The sequence below is a fragment of the Pleurodeles waltl genome, chromosome 11 (genome assembly GCF_031143425.1).
Source record: "Pleurodeles waltl isolate 20211129_DDA chromosome 11, aPleWal1.hap1.20221129, whole genome shotgun sequence".
Classification (NCBI taxonomy): Eukaryota; Metazoa; Chordata; class Amphibia; order Caudata; family Salamandridae; genus Pleurodeles; species Pleurodeles waltl.
In genome coordinates, this window is record NC_090450.1 from 360,993,111 (window position 1) to 361,009,121 (window position 16,011).

General features: G+C 39.9%; 1 protein-coding gene across 3 annotated transcripts in view; it reads left to right on the forward strand.

Moving 5' to 3' along the window:
• KIF1A (kinesin family member 1A) overlaps window positions 1–16,011 on the forward strand; it is a 3,950,406-nt gene that overhangs the window by 139,979 nt on the left and 3,794,416 nt on the right. For all 3 annotated transcript variants that reach the window (XM_069213666.1, XM_069213667.1, XM_069213668.1), the window contains exon 2: window positions 2,495–2,593. The gene's annotated coding sequence lies outside the window, so the exon portion shown is untranslated. The remainder of the gene's footprint in view (window positions 1–2,494; window positions 2,594–16,011) is intronic.

Below are 16,011 nucleotides of genomic sequence, written 5' to 3' on the forward strand. Positions count from 1 at the left end.
GCAAGGCAAAGTCATTTTCTTGTTGAATCGCAAAGGGTGCAGCTGGTGTAGTCCTTCCTTGTCAGCGTAGTGTGCAGGTGCAGGCCAGGGGTCCAGCTGGGCGGTCCTTCTTCTCCAGTATCTTCTTCCAGCAGTGTTATGAGGTGCAGCTCTGCCAGTTTTATCCTTGCTCCTGGGGGTGGAAAGCACCACTGGTCTGGCTATGTTTCCCTTAACATTCCCTTTCAAGCTCCCTCTAAATCTAATAAGGTGGCATCTGGCTGTCTGGTTTTGCAAGAAGGGGGGGGGCAACTTGCTGACCCATATGTCCTTCCTTCCATTGAAGTACAGTTTGGCTGCTATCCCCTATCCTGTTTCACCATCTGTTGAGGCAGCTCTCCTCCCCCAGGCACTTCATTGTGTTCAGCCCAGGCTACGTCACAACTCATCAAAGCAGCCTGGCCAGGCTGCCAGAGGCTTGCCAATCAGAGAAGGGCACTACTAGGGCTCAAGTTGGAAACATTCAGGAAAAGATTTAAAACACTTTCCCTGAATTAGTTACATTAAATTCAACAATGGCAAGTGATTGGGTTTATTAGACCAATAAGTTTGATACAAAACTTGAAATATTTAGCTCCTTTTGAGACTTTATTATTTTCAAATAAAGTCTCCCCATGTTAGCCTACGCAGCTCATTCACTACAATCGGGGAAAACGAATGTAACTATTTTCCCCCACCAGGGCTTATAAAACAGATTTTATAGGATCCTTGCTGATAGTTACACTGCACCCAACACTGGGGTCACCTAGGGCACACCTTAGTGGTGACTCATATGTAAAAATAAGGTAGTTTAAGACTTTGGAAGTACTTTTAATTCCAAAGTGGAATTTGAGGTTAACTTTAACTTAAAAGCAGCCAGCAAGGCAGGCCTGCCTTTAAAATGACACTGGGCACCACACCTGTACACCTATGGGTGTACTATGTATGCTGGAGTCCCTAAACCTACATGCCCTACCATATACTAGGGACTTATAGGTAGGTTGACACAGCCAATTATGATTAGCCTAATTTGCATAATCATTTTAATCAGAGCACAGGTCCTGGGACTGGTTAGCAGTGCCCAGGGCACCAGCAGAGTCAGACAAACACCAGTATAGGTGAAAAAAGGGGGCGAAAGTTAGGGGGCTTCTGCAATCAGCCCAGTTTTCCCACAATGGTGCATTCTGCAGCACACATACAAATAGGAGTATGCCTCTAAGGATTGTTTTTGAGCAGGAAGGTAAAATAAATATGAAAAAGTACTACTAATCTATAACATATTCTACAAATGTTAATTTCGAAATACGTAATGCAAAACTGAAATATAAATAAAATACTATTTATTCAGTGTTTATTGATATATTAAAATGTACATTGTATAAAAATGCATTACAAATGAGTCAAAATGTAACCAAATGTAATAGCTAAAATTATTATAAAACGAAATTGTACTGAAACATGTGAAAAACATTGTAAAGTAATTGTTTAATATGTTTTATATTCATCAAAAATTCTTAAACGATATAGTGCGTAGATTGAAAATTACACAAAAATAAAAAATAAACGGTTTTTTTATGACCTATAGAATTATAATTATACAAACAAAAAAGGTATGAAATGTCTATTAGTGGTGCATCGATTAAAGTAACATTTTTAAAAAGCCAAATGTTTATAGTTTATTAACTAAATATAATAATAGAATGTGAGCAATGTCAAAATATCACACTCTAAAAAACTAACATTCCTACTCCAAACATAACCACATTGGAGAAAGTGTTGAACTCTAAATAGCTCAGGTTTACTATTCTCACTCCAGTATCTACCACAATGGAAAACATTTTGTACTCTTAAAGTGTCTGGTTTACTATTCAAAACTCTGCAGAAAGTGTTGAATTGTAATAAAATCATATATTCTAACCAACTTAACCATAACAACAACTTAAAAAGTGTGGGTCACTAAAGGAGTCAGATTTACTATTTCCACTCCAAATCTAGCCATGTAGAGGCAAGTGTAGCACACTAAAGCGGTCAGATTTACAATCCCCACTCCACACCTAACCATATTGGGGAAAATGTTGGGTGCTTAAGGGGTCCTATTTACTATTCCCATTCCAAACATAGTAATTTTGGCAAAAGTGTAGGGCTCAAAAGAGATCAGGTTTATTATTAATACAAACATATAAAATGTTTTGAATTAAAGAAATAACATGAATTAAAGTGTAGTATAATGAACAAAACCAATATAAATGAATGCAGCTAGTTTAAATTAAATACACATATTTATTAAAATGCTTATTGCAATTAAGAACATCACCCAAAAATAATATATCTGGATTACATAACAATTAGACAAAATAAATTAATGGTGAATTTGGGAGATTAATTAATTGATGTTACTGTTATCATGCTTTCTCTCTACTGACATGTGGTTTCTGTCAGGATTTTGAATGTGCTCATATGTTTGATTTTATTTTAGGAAGGAAGGAGGGGGTTCTCGAGACACTGTGGTGGATGGTGGGGTCGGGACTGGACTTTCTTCTGACTCAAATCTGGGTGTTTGCACGTAACGTCACAGGTAAGATATATCCTCTTCTTCAATCATCTGACAGAATTGGGTATTTATTGGTGTGTGATATATATATATATAGTTATAGTTAGTATCCTGTTGACTTGCCTATATCTTTGGTACTGTTAGACTAATCTTCAAAATATTTTCCATGTGCGGGGGATTCTTGTTGCACAGGAAAGTTTTGGGGTGATCCATCAAGTGGGGGACAAGAAAAAATGGGGGGGGGGGGTTAAACAAAATTGTGCTTCCCATGTTAATTCCCTTACGACCTTAAGACATGACTACAGCCCAAACCGCTTGAAGGAATTAAATCAAATTTGGCAGAAAGGTAGCTTTTGGTGCGCAGAACACTCTTTCACTTATTTGGTGTAAATATGATCAGTAGTTTTTGAGAAATGTAGGGAAATCTAAATTTGTATTTCTCTGGCTGCAGTGGTTTAGTGGTTATTTTGGGAAAATTCACGAATTTTAATAAATGCACATGCTAAAAGAAGCACTGTAATTGGCTGACTGCAACCTGACTGGAAAGTTGCAGCTACCACTTTATTTCATGGGACACGGTCCCTGGGAGTGAAAGTGGCTTAAGGGGTCAGTGTGAAGGTACCCTGACCCAAGGGGGTAATAAAGATGTGTTTTAGGGGCAAATTATCAGTTTTAAGTAATTTTGTGTTATCATGCACAATGAATTTTCACTAATTATTTGCTAAATATTCGCGAATATGAAAATATTTGATAGAAAAAACACACACATTCTTACACTAATTCATTCACTCATACATGCACTCAGACTAATGCACCCACTCACATACCCTCTCAGACACTTGTGCATGCACTCAGACCCCCTCAAAGATTCACCCACCCACTTTCAGACCCACTCAGACACTCACACACCCACTCACAGAGACAGGCCTTGTGGTCATCCTGCTCTGTGCAAGGCCAATGGCCGTGCATGGCACAGGGTTGTGTGGTCATAAGGGCTTGGCTGCAAGGCCTGGTCGTAGGCCAGGCCTTGTGACCAAGCCCTTCTGCCGCACGCACGAGGGTTGGAATATTGTATAGTAATTAAAATTACTTTACGTCAAACCATAAAAATTTACTAAAAAAAACATGGGTTACAGGGACGTTATAGTTAGGTTCTGAATTTATTCATACAAAACCATAGAAATTCAGCAGTTATAGTTAGAGTTCTTTAAAGTAACTCTAACTTGCAACCTAAGGTAACTATGACTGCCACCCCCCAGGGCCTGCTATGTCCCGGGATACCCATAGCTGTTTGCTGTGGCTTGGCTGCAGCTTTGCAGCAAACACTTTGGGTTTTTACAGCAGGACATGCAAAGCAGGTCCTGCTGTCAAAATCCAAAGCTTTCATCTCTGCACACTTGCAGGGGACAGAGATGAAATACTTCAACAAGCACAGAGCCACTGTCAAAGCAGCTTCATGCTTGATGAAGCAATTGCACTGTGGGGGAAGCCTTAAGTCTTCCCCTGCAGTGTCAGGTAGCCTGTAAGTGCTTTTTATTTAAAAAAAATAGATATATTTATTTAAAGAAAAATAAATACATTTATAGGGACTGCGCGGAGCCCTTGAGGGCTCCCTTGTGGTCCCAGAAAGGGCTGATTATTTTTATTTTTATTTTTTATTAAAAGCAATTACTCAATGTGAACTTAGTGTGAGCTCAGTGTAGGGCAGTAGACCTTCACACTGAGCAGCTTCCTTTTATTTCATTAAACAAATATATATATTTTATTTTTTAAATTAGAAATTATTTTAATTTGAAAAAATAAAGAGGCATATTTTATTTTAAATTGTATAGAAATATCTCATTCTCAGTACATCATACGTCAAAATCTAAAAAAAACTATCTCTCACTCTTTTTCTCTCTTTCAATTTTTTTTCTACTCACACATGCACTCAGACCCTTACAAAGTCCATTGTGCACAAAGACACAGCAAAAGTCAGACCCTCACGCACCTACTCACAGACCCACTCAGTTATGTACCCACTCACAGACCCACTCACAGCCTCATGCACCCATCTAGAGTCCCTCACACACATTGGCACACCCACTAAAACACTGATGTGCTCACTCTCACATCGAGACATACACTCTGACAGCCACTCTCACCCTGAGATACACCCTCTCACACCTATTCTGGCATCCAGAGAGGCCACAGACAACTTCCGCTGTGCACGGCCACAGGGTTTGGTGGGTAGGGTGGGTGGGTAGGGTGTTTGCAGCAGGATCTGACTGCAGGCCAGGTCTTGCAGGAAACTGCTGCTGCACAAATGCAAAGGCAGTGCATCATGCAAGGTTTGGTGCTTATAGGGGGTTGGCCTCAAGTCCTGGCCACAGGCCAGCCCCTGTGGCCAACCGTTGCCACAAACAGCCGAAGGCCTTGTGTGGCAGAGGTTGGAATATTGTATAGTAATGAAGTTACTATATGTTAATAAAACCATTAGAAATTCACTGAAAAAAAAAAGGTTTACAGGAATGTTATAGTTAGAAAATAGAATTAAAAAAAACATAGAAATTCACTTAAAAATCCAAAGGTTACAAGGACGTTATAATTACGTCTACATTTTAAACATACAAAACCATAGTTGTTACTGAAGGACATGAATGATAGATTCTTGAGGTAACTCTAACTATAACTGGTGAATTTCTAAGGTCTTGTTTGTTTAAAATGTGAGCCAAACTATAACGTCCCTGTAACCTTTGTTTTTTTAAGTGAAACAAAAAAAATACTTATATATATATATATATATATATAAAATTGTATACCATATTTACTATGTGATCAGAATGAGTACTTGGCAATTGTGAAAGGTATGCCCATTAGAACTTTACTGGTTGCCTTGCTGTTCAGTTCAAAACATGTGGGTTAGGAGATTTCACAGTCTTTGTTTAGTCTCCATTATGTTCACTTGGAGACGTGCATTCTTAAAATTTGGTGGATAATCACTGCTGAAAACTGCTGTTTGCTGAGTTACATGAGTATTATGTCACCTACTAGCAAGAACCATCTTTTTCTAGATCTCAGCGCACACAGCCATTATGTGTAGAACGGACACGATGACAGATTCTATACAAGCTGAAATGATGATAGATTGTCTCTTCTCCCTTTGTGCAAAAGAATTCTACATGCTTTGTGAGTTACTTATATTAGGTGCCCGGATGATACTCCATGCACACGATTTCCACGGGTTATTTGTTTTCAAAACATTTTTTATGAATTTGTACCTGTATAAGGGACTTATTCCCTGTGACATGTACTCATTCATTTATCTTATTTGGGCGAGTCTTCATTTAACTAGGAAACACTGGTTCTTTTTACAGCTACCAATGTGTTGTTTTGAACTATTATAATGTGGCTCTTGTCCTGCTGGTTTTGTTTGCACTTTCTATTTACTGAGTCCTTTTTTTATGTCACTAATGTTTACGCTGGTACTGTTGTGCCATGTCTCATTACGTGATTGAGGACATTTTCGTAGCTAAAACATGTTAGGATATGTTTGGCAATCAACTTTCTTGGCAATGCAATTCTGTTCTGAGTGAGCGCCTATGTTATTTTTGTTTGGAGTTGGATGCTGGCAGGATCCTCTACTGTAGCGCTTCACCCCCCCACTGCTACTTAACCCACATATTACATGAGTAATAAAATCTTCTATAACATTATTTATAATATAACAATGTAACTGCAACATTTGTTATAAAACTATTAAAGAGAAAATTGTGCATGAAAGGAGTGTGAGTTATAGTTACCATAGGGCACGAGTTATAGTTACTTGAAATATCTCTAACAACTGAAATTCTATGGTTTTGTGTGCATCAATTCAGAACCTCACTATAAGGTCCCAGTAACCTTTAGTTTTGTCAGTAAACTTTATATTTAAATAAATATATGTATATATATATAATAATAATGTATGAAAGTGTGGTAATATGCAATGATGCTGGTTAGGCTTCACTATGTAATACTCTCATAATACCACACAGAGGGTCCTTGGATTCACAATAATAAGTCCTTAGCTCTGTCCTTTTAGTGTGGCAAAGATCAGTGAGGCTTTACTAAAGGAACATGTGTAAAGCATTTCAGAGTACTAACATGGATGATAAGTAATTGACACAATTTGAAAGAAATTGGATGCCAATTTATAAAAATAAAGCAGATTGTTATATTAATTTAGACACTAAAACTAAGTAAGTCAGATACGTATAACCAGAATAATGGAGTTTCAAGTGGAAAATAAATCAATACAGTTGAAGCTGTCACACATTTACTATTGACGTCAATAGGTGAAATTACTAGTGACACTCAACCACTTGCTGAGTGAGTTCAGGAGAACCCACTTGTTAAGGTTGTGAGGGTTCCAGGACCAAGCTGTGACAGTCAGACCAACTTTACCTGGCTTATGGGGCACGGGTGCAGAGGTGTACTAGCTGAACTTGGTGCTGAATGCAGGAGCCGTGGGTGCTGAAAATTAATACTTGAAACACTTGGTCACTTGCAGATTGAGTTTGTGGGAACCAACTCGGGTTAAGCTTGTGTGGGCCCCTGGACTAGGATTCACCAGGAAGAACAACTGTACCTACCTTGGGCATCTCTGGTACAGAGGTATGCTTGACTATCTGTGGGCTTGAAAGGTAGCTGTGGCTGCTGGTTTTAGCACTGTGGTGGTGCAGGCAAGGAAAAAAATGCATAAACTCAACAATGGAGCCATAGGGGACATCAGATGCAGGTATTGCTGTGTGTCCTCAGATTGCATTCTCAAGTAAAGATGGTAATGATTGAACTGGCCACCAACAAACCTTAGCAGTGGCAATGTGGAGGAGAAGCTGTCTACCCTTCCTTAGGTCCTGGGGAAAATGCTAGCCAGCTGTAACTTGGTGGAGAGTTGGACTACACTTCCCACAGTGCATTGAACTAGCTGCACTTGATCCCTCGTCTTTGCTTCCGGTAAGTGCATTTCACCTGTGGTGTGCAGGAAAGTAGTGCTGCTAGTCCAAGGGCGCCTGGTCTTACCTTTGGCTCACAAAGGGTTCCCTCTTGCTGGGGGAATCAAACTTTGGTCCAGGACCAGTCACAGTCAAGCAGTTCCAGAAAGGTTGCTACAGGTTCAAGGTATCTTGCCTTTTGTTTCTGTAGGTTTCTGCTCTCATTGATGCAGGTGTCTATCTGTCCTTTCTTCGCAAGTTGTTCCAGATCGGTTGTTCTGGTGCCAGTGGTTACCCTTAAATCCTAGATTTAGGGGCTTTTAGGGGTGTGGGTGCAGGTAGCCAATGGGCTACTAGTCCCAGTGGCTAGTCTGCAACTGAGATGACCACATCCGGTGGGTTATGGTACCTTTTTAACCAGCACTCTCCAATTTGCCCCTTTTCAATATGGCCGTAGTCTTCCTCGCTGTACAGACGAGGTAGCCAACTCTAGAAATGTGGCTAGCCCTCTGGGAGTGTACGTCTCCCAACAAAAAAAAATTCTCATCTGTGAGGGTGCATATATGCCCGGGGGCAGGGGGATGGCTTTGTCCTCCACTAAGGGACAGGCTTGCATATCAGAGGTGGGGTGCCCTTTGAAGCTCACCCTCTTGATGTGCTACTTGACAAGCCTTCTTGGGAGGGAGGTAGGTGTGACCTCTTTCCCATCCAGACCTTTGTTCTGACTCCTGCGCATATTCACACTCTGTCCAGGGGGTCAGAATCCTGCATTGGCCGCATCAGCTGCGGCAACTTGGTGGGAAACATCTAAGGTTGCTACCTGGTGTATACCACATCACCCTGGACACAAGATTCATGTCAGAGGTGAGACGGCACATTGGTTGATACCAAGCATGACCACTTTTTGGTAGTACCATAATGGAGTTGGAGACTTCAGGTTTGCATGGGTGCCAACCCATGTTAGCCCATGGACAGTCTTTCACTTATAGTAGCCTTAATGGGAAAAGGCTACTATAGGGATGTATAAGCTTGCACTTACATGTCCATACCTTTAATATAATGCACCCTGCATTCTGGACCTAGGAGGCCTTTGTTAGGGGTGGCTGACATATATTAAAGATAGTGCTTTTAGCTGTGCCACACATTGTGTGGGCACAGATGAGTTTGTGTAGTTTACACTGCTCCTGCAGTCTGCAATGGCAGGCCTGCTTTCAGTAGTTAACTTAGGTCACTCAGGGTGGTACAAACAGTGACTCCTTACCAATTGGTTACCAGGCTCCAGTGCACTTTCAGAGTCATAACTAACAGCACCTAGACCTCAAAGTGTGGGGGTGACCATACAAAAAGAGTTTTTTTCTATATATATTAACAGACATTGTTCGTGCGAGTGAAAAATAGACACAAAAATGTAACATTTTCTGATAAATTGTGGAGAATGAGTAACCTGATGACAAAATGGCAGAGACTATATTCCATTCATTCGCTTAATGTTTGAAGAGTATACAGTCTAGTTGTTCGAACATTGAAAGAGACAAGGAACAGGCTATAACTTATAAATGTGCAAAGTAGGGAGTGAATTCATGGTCCAGTTAAAGGCATCAGCTGAAACATGTCAGTCATGTAAAAGCGTCATTTTTGAACACACATGATATAATTAGTAAACACCAGTGAGTTTGTCATCACTGGGGAAAAACATTTCCACGCTATGGAGTTCTTCAATTTCGTCCTCTGCATCACCTCCCCTTCCTCCTCTTGCAACAATACAGGATCATCTTCTTCAGCATTCCAGTTCTCCAAAAGCCTCCAAGTTGGTTTCTGAAGCGAAGATTTTCTCTCTTGCAAAGAACACGACCTTCACATTTGAAGGTATTAATTGGAATTGGGATAAAGGTTATACACTTTCTTTTTACTACAATTGACAGAGTACTAAGACAATGAAGTACAGTTTTATAAAAGTGAAAATACCTTGGTAGCATCTCAATATTACAGCTCTACTATTGTGATACCTGTATAGTTCTCAGACACAACTTACAGTAGCAATACTAACACAGATACTATTAAAAACAAAACTAGAAATCAAACACTGTATCTCTATTTTAAATATAAAATGTGTCTTTGCTGTAAATAGAATTAAAAAATGTTATGGATGTACCGCAGTACTATAGAGGAGGCACTACTGAAAGCAAAAAGATTAAACACATGATGCTGAAATTTATAACTTTGACCTACCACAAATGTACCACATTCTGAAAACAAAAATTAAAAATAATTAATTATTTTTGGCTGCACTTTCCTTGCACGGACTCGTAGTCCCAATATCCACTGCCCCCGTGAGTAGGACGGGATCTGTGCTCTCCAGCCAACCCCTGACACTCCGCTATAAATCACTTGGACTACTCTTGTGGTGTGGTATGCATCCAGGTGAAGCCCAGGCCAAGTGCACGCTTGTCCTGTGCCCCTCAGCATCAGGAACAGGCAGGCCCCTCCCCCCATCCAATTAGATCTGAGGCGAGGTGTATTCTTGGAGCTCCTGGTATCATCCTCATTCCACTCAGATACATTTTTTATTATTTGCCCCTGGTTTTTTTTCCTGGAACTAGTGCTTTTTTGGGGGGTGACTTCTGCCTCTTCATAGCTACGGCCTAGGATTCAGGACTGATGGGGCGTGTGTGGAGCCTCTTGCCCTCTGTTACTGGATCTTTTTATGCATAATTTAGCTTTGCTGCTGGTGGTATTTCAGCTGTCCCCGTCTATGCCTACTTCAGCATTATCTCCATTGAGGGAGATAGTCATAGGGATTTATAGCCCCCTCCCAAGCTCTACTGTTTTTAAAGTCAACCTGATGAGTAGGGGAAGATTCCTTCAAGTGTCTTTTGAAGTGAATGTTTTGTATGACGTGAAACGCTATAACTCTGCAGTTTAAGCTGCATAGTAGTTCCTCAACTTTAAATAAAAGAAACATTTACACTTGCCTGATATTTTGCAGCTCTGTTTTTTTTGTTAATATCTTTCGCTATTTAATAGTGGTGATTTAATTTGTGTTCCCTTATTACTGCAGGTTCTCCACTGACATTGCGTACTGTTCCTTATCATGGTGAAAAGAAAAACATCTGATGCTCTACTTGCCCTTGCTCTCCGTAAAGTGTATCTCAATACAAGCTGGGAAGGGCATTGGCGGTTATAAGCGTGGAAATTGTTCTTACAGAGAGGAGACTGTATTTAAGTGTTTGTAATCATTCTGTGCCTGTGGATGATTCATCCTTGGACCTTGTATCTAGCCCCATGGCCACTTGCTCTAACAGCGATAATTCCTCAGATGTGAAATGCTGTCAACTCATACACTGAAGGGAACAAGGTGATTGCCAAGTGTGAAAGACGTAAAAGGGTCAAGCGGTGTGAAATATCTGATGCAGCCACTCAGATAGATCCTCAGTTGGGCAATGCATTTGTGCTGGGGCAAGGGGATTTTGTAGCTCAGTCAGCAGAGTCCTTAATAATAGACATCACCACTCCCTTACCAGATTCTATTCGGAAAGAGACATCCTCCTATATTTCAATCACTAAAATCAAGGTACTGTGACACTGAGCTCTCTCCTATTCTTGCATGTTTAGGTGCTCTAGAAACCCAGTTCACATTTTTATTGGCACAAGAGTCTCTGCCTCCGCACAACTCTTTTATAAATATTTTGCCTAGTGCTATTGCTCCAAATCGGCAACAAAACTCCTCTAACAAGCAGTCTCCAGTGTCGGTTGAGGTACCCCTTTCACTTTGTGGAGCACCCATCCAGTCCATTCATCACCTATGATCACTCAAATACAAATGAGCATCTCATTGAGTATTTCCAAGTTGGGGGACCCTGCAGAAAATTCTGCTCATCCTGATTTATCCTCTAATGGCCCATCTTAAATCTCCTTCCAACAGTGTTTCACTATGTAGTGGTTCTGAGTGAAGGACCACCCCTTATGTAAACATTGTGAGGAGCCATATGGGGAGTTGTACAATAAGGTTCTGCATTGGCTAGTGCAACACAGGGGCTTTCATTTTGCTCTTTGCAGTGAAATCCTGTTTCCCGAAGGATTGGTTGGATAGGCCTAGGCCCTATTACCCCCAAGGGGACTGCATTATCATTAATTTTAGGTATTCATCCGTGGTACTGGTTATTTTGGGTTTGTGACCTGAGTAGGACTTCCCCAGCAACTACCATAGTCCCTGTTCCCCTTGGGTTTTTCTACAAACCACACACTTTGTGTATACCTTCAGAAATAGCAGTCTATTCCGATGGGTGGGGGAATGGGTGATGTTTCAAGAGGGTCGAGACCAGCCTCTGCATCGCCCTGCTTCACTGTTGCCCCATGTGTTTGTTTTAATGAACCAGTTGGGAATCGATATGACATTTTGTCGGAAGTGGATTGTCTATCACAATCTCCCCCGAGTAGTCTATTAATTGAAACTCCTAGGGATGTGGTAACCTTGGAGGTAGGGTACTGAATTCCTGGGCCCTCTCTACAATAATTCCAATTTTCAAAAAGGGTGCTAGAGTGTACCACAAATGCTATAGACCAATATCCTTTATTGATGGCTCGGTGAAAATCATTGGGACTTTACATTTAATTGCCTGCAGTCCTGGGTTAGTGACAGTAACATTCTGTCCCCTTGCCAGTATGGCTTTCACACTGAGCTTGATAGAGTGGAGCAGTGCCTAAACTTGCACTTGATTGTGAGTAAGTATACCATCACCAGGTGCTACCCGCTGTACCTGGCCCTTATTGATCTATCTTCCTCATTTGACTGGTACATTTTTTGCTATCCCTTCATGAAAATCTAGGGGCCAGAGCGCAATACGGCAGAGAGGGAGAACTATCCAATGTTTTCTCCTTAGCTTTTGGGGTGCGTCAGAGGTGCATATTCGCACCCTGTTTTTCATCATATATATCAATGAATTATGCCCACGCTTGTTTATTTCTACCAAGGACGTACTGAAAATGTCTAATTAATTTGTTCTGGCAATATCATAGATCCATAATGCCATTTTAATGGCTAGGACTCCCAGTGCCTCGCATACTCTCGTAGAATCTTTTGTCTGTTTTACAGGTAACTTAGATATGTTAACGAACTATGGGAAATTGTACCTAATGGCATGCGAACAAGGCAGGAGAAATCTGTCATCCCTGAACCTGCAAGACCATTCCCTGAGCTCTGTACAGAATTTTTGCTACTTGGGTATTACCGTTTACTCCTCCAATTCTTGGCAACCGCAAGTGAATGCAACAGCAATGAAATTAGGGAGGGCGGCCAGGTCTCTATTTAATCTTGTTTGGAAGGAAGGTAGGGGCACCATTTACCACTGTATCAAGATTTTGAACTTGGAGTGTGTCCCTACAGCTATGTGTGGAGCAGGGTTTAAAGATGGAAGAAAACAGGATCTGCAAATGGTCATTGTTCCACCAACCAGCCCCCATTTCATCATACACTCTGAACATAATTTAAACTATATTTCAGATAGAATTAAATTGGCCCGCTTTTGTTCTGGGTGAGTGTACCTGAAGAAAGTTTTATTAAAGATATAATTCTTGATTTCCTAAGTCTAAATGGGGGGCTTACTATTACCTGGCTGAAGTTTGTTAGTAAATCTTTCATTGATATTGGTCTCCATGATATGTTTACTGCCCCTGATACATTAAGTAAACATGATAAGAGGTTGGTAAAGTCTTGCCATGCAGAGTTCAAAAGAATAAAGGAGAGTTTTAGTAAGCACTCTGTTTATCATTATTTTATGACATTAGCAACGGAAGATCTGGTATTTTGCTTAACTTTAGAGCTCTCACAGTGAGAGACGTCTATTCTATTTAGAATCTGGGCAGGCACTTGGTGGTATCTTCTTTGCTTTCCTGATGGGGCATCCGTGTGGGACAGTGAAGTACCAGCTCCTCCTTATGAAGCGCTTGTTTGTTTCTACCAAGGACATCCTGAAAATTGCAAATTCATTTGTACTGGCATTATTATATACCCATAATGCCATTTCAATGGCTATGGCTCCTAGTGCCTTGCATATTCTGGTAGAATCTTTTGTCTCTTTTACAAGTAACTTGGACATGTTGACGAACTATGGGAAATTGTACCAAATGGCATGCGGACAAGGCAGGAGAAATCTGTCATCCCTAAACCTGCAAGACCATTCGCTGAGCTCTGTACAGAGTTTTTGCTACTTGGGCATTACCGTTTACTACTCCAGTTCTTGGCAACCCCAAGTGAATGCAACAGCATTGAAATTAGGGAGAACAGCCAGGTCCCTATTTAATCTTGTTTGGAGGGAAGGTAGAGGCACCATTTGCCACTGTATCAAGATTTTGAACTTGCAGTGTGTCCCTACAGCTATGTGTGGAGTAGGGTTTGCAGATGGAAGATAACAGGATCTGCAAATGGTCATTGTTCCACCAACCAGCCCCCATTTCATCATACACTCTGAACATAATTTAGACTATATTTCGGATAGAATAAAATTGGCCCGCTTTTGTTCTGGGTGAGTGTACCTGAAGAAAGTTTTATTAGAGAGATTATTCTTGATTGCCCAAGCCTAAGTGGGAGGCTTGCTATTCCCTGGCTGAAGTTTGTTAGTAATCTTTCATTGATATTGGTCTCACTGATATGTTTACTGCTCCTGATACATTAAGTAAACATGATAAGAGGTTGGTAAAGTCTTACCATGCAGTTCAAAAGAACAATGAGTTTTAGTAAGCACTCTGTTTATCATTATTTTCACATTAGCAATAGAAGATTTGGTATTTTGCTTAACTTTAGAGCTCTCACAGTGAGAGACGTCTATTCTATTTAGAAACAAGGCAGGCACTTGGTGGCATCTTCTGTGCTTTCCTAATGGGGCATCGTGTGGGATAGTGGTGTACCAGCTCCACCTTATGAAGGGCTTGCTGAGATATTGATGGTGCATTTTATACTTTTTCGTAAATTTTATTATTGTTTCTTCTTAAGCATATTCTGAAATTATTACTGTTTTAAAGAAAGGTAGATAGGTCATAATGTATCTTTAGATGTTAAGAAGTCCTGATAGTTGTATTAGTGTATACAGCTTCCTTAAAATGTCCTTACGAAGTAAGAACTTGATGGAGGGGTAATGGCAAAGGAAGCACTTCACTGCTTAGTAAATGCACTTTATGCAGCAGCTCACTTTGCACCGAAGTTATATTTTATCAGATTTTATATTGATGTTTTAAGTCCTTATTTTTATGATCTGCCTTTGTGTATTGGGATGATTTGCTTCACTCAAATAACCTTTCATGAAGCAGTAAACTATTGTTTTTAGCCATATTTTTGTAACAGTTATGCTGTTATGACAAGTCTTTCTGTGTATTTGTGATGAACTGCATTGTGCTCTTTTATGATCTTTATCTGAAGATCGAATAATGGTACTTTTAAATTTCAAATAATGAATTCATGGGCTAGGACTATTTGTGATTCACTAGGAATTGGTAATTTAGAAATCCGGGCCAGATTTCACTTTAGTACATTAGTAATAGTGATTACCAAATAGCAGTTCACAAAAGAAATTGCTATTTGGTAATCGCTATTACTAATGTTTGTACATCTAGCCCTAAATCCCTAAAGGGAATTGATACGGAATCAGGTATTGGTAGCTATACAAATCTTTCAACGTTTGTAACAGTGGAGCTTGAAAGCAGACAATTGAAGCATTCATGTTCCTAAGAGTAGCTTATACCAAACAAGTTACAAATTGGATGAGTTTCAGTAGATATTATTCCTAAAATAGCCACACAGATTTCTTGAGCATCGTGTTGTTCGTTAATAGAAAATTGAATAGCACCTCAACACATTCTACCTTATCTTTTATGGCACTTGCAGAGTGGCATATATGGTTGTGTGGCAGAATGTTTTCATGAATATTTTTCAGAATTGTTGATTCACATGTTAGTGGATTATTTCTTTGACAGATGGTAGGCAAGAATGATTAACAGTTACACTGCTATAGCAATTTATACAATTCTGATTTTGAAGCTGATGTCCTGCCATTTACATGCATTTGGTTTTCTGTTTTTTTCTTTTTTTAGGTACTTCCAATTCTTCTTTGTCATTGTAGTTTGTTTAAATTTTTCTTTTACGTGACATTTTAGGTTTCAACAAAATGGGATGTTAACCAAGGTTTATCTGTTTCGCAAGCAATTCTATTCTGTACACAGCTACTGTCTGCATTAATTCTTATCATGCCATAGGCTCTTTGAAAACTGTTGATCCAAAGTTAATGAGTACATAATATAAGCTTAGTCCTTGTGATTTGTGTATTGTTACCACATAGGCCAAATAAATAAGAAACTACTCTCTACAAATATATAAATCTTTCAGAAGTAGAAATCTTGCAGCACATTGGAAAAAAAATATGCTGTTTAATGTGATCCAATTTGGCCATAAGTTCAATGTCTTTGTATTTTCCAGACCTTATAAAGTGTACTACAAAT